This window comes from Papaver somniferum, chromosome 5 (assembly GCF_003573695.1).
Source record: "Papaver somniferum cultivar HN1 chromosome 5, ASM357369v1, whole genome shotgun sequence".
Taxonomy (NCBI): Eukaryota; Viridiplantae; Streptophyta; class Magnoliopsida; order Ranunculales; family Papaveraceae; genus Papaver; species Papaver somniferum.
The window spans coordinates 129,989,821-129,997,633 of NC_039362.1; the positions used below are offsets into that span (position 1 = coordinate 129,989,821).

Here is a 7,813-nt window from a genome sequence, read left to right on the forward strand (position 1 = left end):
TTGAGTTATACCTCCAGAAAGAGAAAGAATATCTTGATAAGATAAATCAAGTTATGATGAATAATTTTTCTGTTGAGGTCGACATTGATTTACTAATAAGTGAGAGCAATGCTCCTCCTCTGCGTAACAATTAGTTGTAACAAACTAAACGAATTACAAGAGGAGTTTAAATCTCAGTCATCTGAGTATATCACCTCAAAGCATGAGTCGATCCATTGCTCAATTCTTGATACTTCATATCAATATAGTAGTATTATCTTCCTTTATGAAGAAGCTAGGACGTTTCTTTTTATCAAAAGAGTTTCCCTTCGCAGTATTAAAAATTATCTGCATAAACTGTTTTTTAAAAGTTGTAAAATAAGAAATCAGAAACACAAATCTTAATGGGTTCTCTTGACGTTCTTTGATAGACTTATAAAAACAATTCCTTGGGTGTTTCTCAACAATGCAAGATGTAAGAGTTGCTGAAAAGAAACTCTTTCTTGGTGCCATGGTGAGCAAGACATTGTGCACATCAACACAACTTGATTGTGTGAAAATGCATCCTCACCAAGTAATGCCATGTTATGTATACGGGGAGGAAATCACAAGAATTGGGGCACACATATTATGTTGGGTATGATTTTGAATGTTTGGTAACGTTATATAATTCGATCGGATTCTTCTAAAAAGTTATGTCTCTAAAACTTGAGCAAGTTTTATGATGATCTATGTACCTTGTGTATCATTCATGTCTACCTAACTTGATTTGTGTTTAAGGTTCTTAAATGTTCCGATTTGAAAATAATTGTTCGAGATGTTTTGGCCTTCTTAGTACACTTCAAGTATGTGTAGCGCCCTACTTTTAGTGATTCTATATTTAAAGTATAACTCAAGTACTCAAAGTACTAATCTGTCTAAACCACAATCACTAAGTTGATTATTATAAAATAAAGGACACACAACACAACTGTGGAATTTAGGATAAGAAAACGAGAAGAGTTTTCCCAAAACTAATTGAATAAATGAACCTGTTTGAAATTAACACCTAACTCGTTATATTAGATATAGTTTCAAAATGTACAAACATTACAAGAGGTACTCAAAAGAGACTGCAGACTAAACTGCATAATCAAAATATTTCTAGGTAATTACAAACAACGTGTTTTATGATAGGTACTTATACACACTAGCCATACTTGCAAGCTAAAACAAACTATCCACAAGGACTAACAACACAGGACTGCCCACCAAAAAGTTATCGGCAGTTACCTCCCTATACACAAACCAGAACACCTTACTCGACCCAAATGTTAATCTCTCCTTCGCCCAAGCCGACACCACTTACATCACAGTTACCTGCCACTAAAAGGAGATGGAAAGGGTGAGCCAAACAAGCTCAGTAGGCACTTACATTTCTCAAAAGTAAAATTAAAGTTGAACATAAAACAATGCAACATTTTATAAATGTGGCAACACATTTAGCTCACAGAAACTAACGAACATGTACACCAAACTTTACATGAAGACCAACACACACAAGAGAAACAAACATGTATATGGAGTTACTCCTTCAAACAATTTATAATATGGTTGTAAACTCCGAACTCGCAAATCCATACCTAATAGCATTTATGGATGTCAATCAATTCCGAACTCGCAAACTGATGACCTATATTAGCAATAGAAGCTCGAAAGCTGTAGGTATAAAAGAAGGAGCGCACCCTATACACCATAAATGGAAATTTTCATTTCCCATAACACCCATACAAGCAAGCAAGTACATTTCAGGTTCTTTCCATGTAAAGGAAAGGTTAAAAGAATTCACAGAGTTTTCGAAAGTTTTAAACCAACAATGCATGAGTTGTTTAAACGCATAAACATGGTTTTGTAAAAAGGAATTAATGGTTACAAAAGACAAATGTGAATCCCCACCTCAGCTCACAACTCAAACCTTAAACTCTGCAGCCCGCCTATCGAATCCGAGAACAGCTTAATAGCACAAAAGTTAAAGTTAGAGAAACAGAACAACCTCGCTGAAACTGGCCTACAAAATAGAACAACCTGACCTAGCCATAAAGTGGAGTCCAAAACAATGCCTCTCGACGAGGATACTAATATGGATTTACTATAGAAGGTTTCAAACATTATCAGTGGTAACTAAGGCTAATTCGAGATGTGAATATGTTCAACAGTTGAAGGACATGACTGCCAAAAGTGCAAAAACAACCGTTACCGAAACTGACATAGTTCAAAGTGTAATAATTGAACTGGATACATATCACCATGCTGAAATAGTTGTTAAAGACATCTAAAACTTATCAATACAAGTTTTGGACTAGACCAAGGTGCAAAAATATCAAACTTGCTGGAAACAGAATTGGCTGGTGCGTTGAACAACAGTTACTGAGTTAAATATAACCCACGACATGTAGTTCACAAAAGATTACTTGATATCACATTATATATGTATTTCAGAGAACTGAACTTCATGAAAAGAAACCTCATTTCAGTTCATTATCTATCGTGCCCTAAAATCGAGCCGAATTGTCATCTGATCGCACCCAAGAATTCTGAGGTGCTGCTGTGTATCAATTCAACAAGTTTTCATATCAAATCTAAAATATATGGTATCATGAACCTTACAATATATCTAATTTCAAGCCCTAACACAGTTCTACCCCTATCATGCATCAGCAGTATCAGAGATTAAAATAGTTTGGCTTCAAAAGGAACCCTAAATAGATCATATACAAGCTAACTAAAAAAATTGATAGTAACAACAATTGAATGATAGAATACAAATTCAGTTTGTTGAAGAACCGTTGAATACGAATCTAATTAGTTGGAACAAAATACCAATCCAGGTGAAAATCTTACCGTCAACCTTCAATCAGTAAGAAACATAAGAATCCATTTCTTTCACTCTTCAATTTCCTATAGGTCGACAACTTCAGCGTGCCAAAAACACCAGATTCAATCGCTTAGGTTCATAGAATTTTTGGGTAGAAATTATTGACGCTCGTAAATGAATTTTTTCCTTCTTCTCCTCACCTGAGTCTCTCGTCGGTTTCTCTCTGTGTGTTCTCCTACAAAGACCAAGTACCAAAATCCTAGATGGATAAGCTATATGAGTTTTATCACAACTCATTCCGGAAATACCCCTATAAAAATTACTATACAGAAGCATGACATGGACCCTAGGTGTCAAAGTAGTAGTGTGCCACAATTCTAGCCAAAGAAAAAGTATTCTAAGTGTGACACATCTGACTTGTACAATCTTAACATGATATTAAATTAATTTCACAAGAAAAAATACAAGACAAACACTATAAATTGTACTTTGATTAGTCAATAATCAAAATATAAGTAATGGGTTTCTACAATCACCCCACCTAACATAATTTTTCTTCCTCGAAAAGAACGAACATACCTCAAGAAAACTACTCTGGATATTGAGATCGCATATCAGTTTCTTTCTCCCAAGTAGCTTCTTCGGTTTTGTGATGAATCCATCGCACCTTCACTAAAGGAATAATTTTGTTTCTCAAAACCTTCTCCTTATGGTCCAGAATCTCTATCGGCCCTCCTTATATGAAGCATTATCTTCTAAAGGTAGAGATTGCCAATCCAAAACATGAGAGGAATCGGACTCGTATCCACGAAGCATAGACACATGAAATACGTTATGAATCTGACCCATGTTTGTTGGTAATGCAAGTCTGTATACTACTTCGCCAATCTTCTCAACAATTTGAAATGGACCAATAAACCTTGGTGCGAGTTTTCCTTTCAAACCAAATCTAGTAACACCCTTCTTTGGATATACTCGTAACAATACAAATTTCCCAACTTCAAACTGTAGTGGACGTCGTCTACGGTCTGCATAACTTTTTTGTCTACTCTGAGCTGTCCGAAGACGTTCTTTAATGATTCTAATATTCTCTGCAATTATTGTTGGCCCAGTCAATAAATATCTCCAACCTCTGTCCAACAAATTGGTGATCTACATGGTCGCCCATATAAGGCCTCAAAAGGTGCCATACCAATACTGGCCTGATAACTATTATTGTATGCAAACTCAGCTAACGTAAAATGACCCTTACAGCTACCTTGAAACTCCAATACACATGCCCAGAGCATATCCTCAAGTATCCTAATGACCCGTTCCGACTGCCCATCTGACTGTGGATGCAAGGCTGAAGTGAGAGTAACATTAGTACCAAATGCTTTATGAATACTCTTCCACAAATCAGATGTAAATTGAGCGCCTATGTCTGATATGATGGATAATGGAACACCGTGTAACCGAACAATCTCGGAAACATACATCTGTGCCAGCTTGTCTACTGAGTAAGTAGTCTTGACCGGTACAAAATGAGCCGACTTCATTAATCTGTCCACCACAACCCATATGGAATCTATACCATTACTAGTTTTAGGCAAACCACTAACAAAATCCATTGTAATATGTTCCCATTTCCAATCTGGGATAGGTAAAGGTTGAAGAAGCCCCCTGGTAACTTGTTTTCAGCTTTTACTTGTTGACATGTCAAACATTTCTTCACAAACTCATCAATAGACTTCTTCATTCTGGGCCACCAAAAGTTTCTTCTTAGATTTCTGTACATTTTAGTGCCTCCTGGGTGAATAGTGTAATGTGAACGATGCGCTTCATTTAATATTTCATTCCTCAGCTCTAACCCTGTCTTCTTCGGCACCCATAAACGGTTTCTGAAACGAACAGTCTCATCAGAATGCAGTTTCCAGTCATTGTTGTCCTTGTCGTTAACCATGTCTAAGTATCTTACAAAGTCTTGACTCTACATATGAGCCTTGGATATCTTGTGAACTAAAGTAGATTGTAATGTCATTTGAGCTAAGTATCCTTCGCAATTACTACCATTTTCTGATTCTTGGAACGTATAATCCGCAGCTTCATCCAACAATAACCATTCCTTAATCATCATTTGTGCTAGAATCCCCTCTTTCTTACGACTAAGAGCATCAGCCACCACATTTGCCTTACTCGGATGGTACAATAAAGTGAAGTCATAGTCTTTCATGTACTCCGTCCAGCGCCGCTGCCTCATGTTCAAATCCTTCTGCGAGAACAAGTACTGCAGACTTTTATGATCAGAATACAAGTTGAATTTCTCACAATATAAGTAATGTCTCCAAATCTTCAAACCAAACACAATCGCTGCCAGTTCTAAATCATGCATAGGGTAATTCTTATCATGCACCTTTAATTCCCTGGAAGCATAAGCGATAACCTGTCTGTTCTGCATTAACACACAACCAAGCCCAACAGTAGAAGCATAAGTGTACACATCGCAAACTGTCCATGGTTTTGGTACTGTTAACACCGGTGATGAAGTTAAAAGACCCTTCAACTCTTGAAATGCAGACTCACATTCAGCTGTCCATTCGAATTTAACCCCGTTTTGTGTCAACCGACTCAAAGGAGAAGCAATAACAGAAAAACCCTTCACAAACCGACGATAATAACCTTCCAGACCTAAGAAACTTCGGATTTCTGAGACTGTTCTCGGTTGTTGCTAATTCAAAACACTATCAATCTTGGAAGGATCTACTGCAATTCCCCTACTTGAAACCACATGACCAAGAAATTTAACTTCATTCAACCAAAACTCACATTTACTAAACTTTGCATAAAGCCGATTTTTACGCAGAATTTGAAGAACATTCTGCAAGTGTATTTCATGATCTTCACAGGTCTTTGAATAAATCAGAATATCATCAATAAACACAATCACACATTCATTCAAAAATGGCCAGAGTATCCTATGCATCAAATCCATGAACGCAGCTGGTGCGTTAGATAAACCAAAAGGCATAACAAGATATTCATAGTGCCCTAACGCTGTCCTAAATGTTGTTTTTGGAATGTCATCTTCCTTTATTCTCAATTGATGATACCCTGTCCTTAGGTCAATCTTAGCAACGAAATTGGCATCTTTCAGTTGGTCGAATAAATCATCTATCCTTGGAAGTGGATACCTATTCTTAATGGTGATTTTATTCAGTTTTCTATAATCAACGCATAACCTAAACGTATTATCTTTCTTTTTCACAAACAAAACAGGAGCACCCCATGGAGAAAAACTAGGTTGAATAAATCCTAAACTCAACAACTCTTCTATCTGTGACTTCAACTCTTTCTTTTCACAAGGAGCCATACGGTAAGGATTTTTCGAAATTGGAGAAGTTGCTGGCAGTAAATTAATGCTAAAATCTATATCTCTTTTTGGTGGCAACCCTGGCTGTACATCTGGAAAGACATCCTTAAAATCACACACAACATGTATCGACTCCACTTTCACCGTATCTTCGGTGACACAAGCAAGCAACCCAAACCCATTTTCAGTACCAGCCTTTTTCAGTTTCTGAAACAGACTTTGTCACTTAACAGAACCCACAAATGCGAACGAAGATTGACCATGCAAATGAAATGTAACTACTTTAGCGTAACAATCCACACTAGCATGATATTTAGCTAACCAATACATACCTAATATGACATCAAAACCACACATATGTAACACAATCAAGTCTGCAATTAATTCTTGGTCATTAACCATCATCACACACTTCTTGCAAACTCGAAAAGGAAAGTTTTTTCTCCCTAATGGTGTAGCCAAAGCTAACGTTCTATTGTTACATACCATGTCTAACTCTAGTTCAGTTGCCATATTGAGATTAATAAATGATTGAGTAGAACCAGTGTCTATCAACACATGAACTAGATGATTGAATAATAACATTTTACCTTCCACCACTTGATCGGTCGCCAAACCATCCCCTTCTACCATTGTATAAAGCACTTGATTTTCTTCTGATGTTTCCTGATTAGAAGTTATTATCGTCTCCATTGCATATACCGCTCCTTGTTGAGCTAACCCTATTGGTGGATTCTTTGGGAAATCCCTCTTAAAATGACCCCATTCACCGCAACCATGACACCTGAAGGAACTCATACCAGAGTTTGTTGGTGGAGTCGGACGTACTTGCTGAAAACGTACCCATCTTCCTTGAGGTCTAACTGAAGGTGGACGGGTTTCAGGTGGTACTGATGCTGATCATGTTGACCATGGCCTTACTGATGGTCTGGAAAATGTCTGATTAGGAGTCGATAACATTGGCCGCTTTGTTGGGTCTTGTCTTGCTATAAATTGTTGCGGCCTTTCTCTAGTCCGTGTTGCAAGTTGATCTTCCATTTCTTTCTCATAATCAAGAGATCGACTCAAAGCATCCTCATAAGTCTTGACTCGCAAACATCAAAGTTGTTTTCGCATCTCTGGATCCAATCCCCTGATAAATTTCTTCGCTTTAGCCTCATCAGTGGCGATCAACTCTGCTCCATAACGTGACAACCTTATGAATTTATCATTATAAGCACTAACAGACATACCACCCATTGTTAAGGACATGAACTCATAAAATTTCCTATTTTTTGCCGCATCAGGTACATACTTGTCTAATAACAAATCTTTAAACATATTCCAAGTTATTGTTTCACCTTCAACTTTCATTACCGCATTCCACCAATCCCGTTAGAGCTGGCAAACGGTCGGGCCGGGGCTAGCTTGCTACAGGTTATACGGGTACGGGTTTACACGCGCCAAAACCTGCGGGTTGATATTCTTCGCGGGTGGTCATTTCTTCAACCCGCGCCCGTAACGGGTAAAGCTTGCGGGTTCACGGGTTAGCCCGGCTTGTTTAATTAAAACTTAATTAAGCTAATTTGTGACAAAATACAATTTACAAGGATAAAAATCGTAAACACCAACTCACAATTTACAAGGATAAA

At 37.5% G+C, this 7,813-nt stretch overlaps 1 long non-coding RNA gene across 1 annotated transcript; it reads right to left on the reverse strand.

The window, feature by feature from the left end:
• Window positions 1-1,011: 1,011 nt before the first annotated feature.
• Window positions 1,012-3,086, reverse strand: LOC113282702. Its single transcript, XR_003327113.1, has 2 exons — window positions 2,860-3,086; window positions 1,012-1,344 (listed from the first exon to the last, which is right to left on the reverse strand). It is a non-coding gene; the product is annotated as an uncharacterized LOC113282702 (long non-coding RNA).
• Between the last annotated feature and the right edge of the window lie 4,727 nt (window positions 3,087-7,813).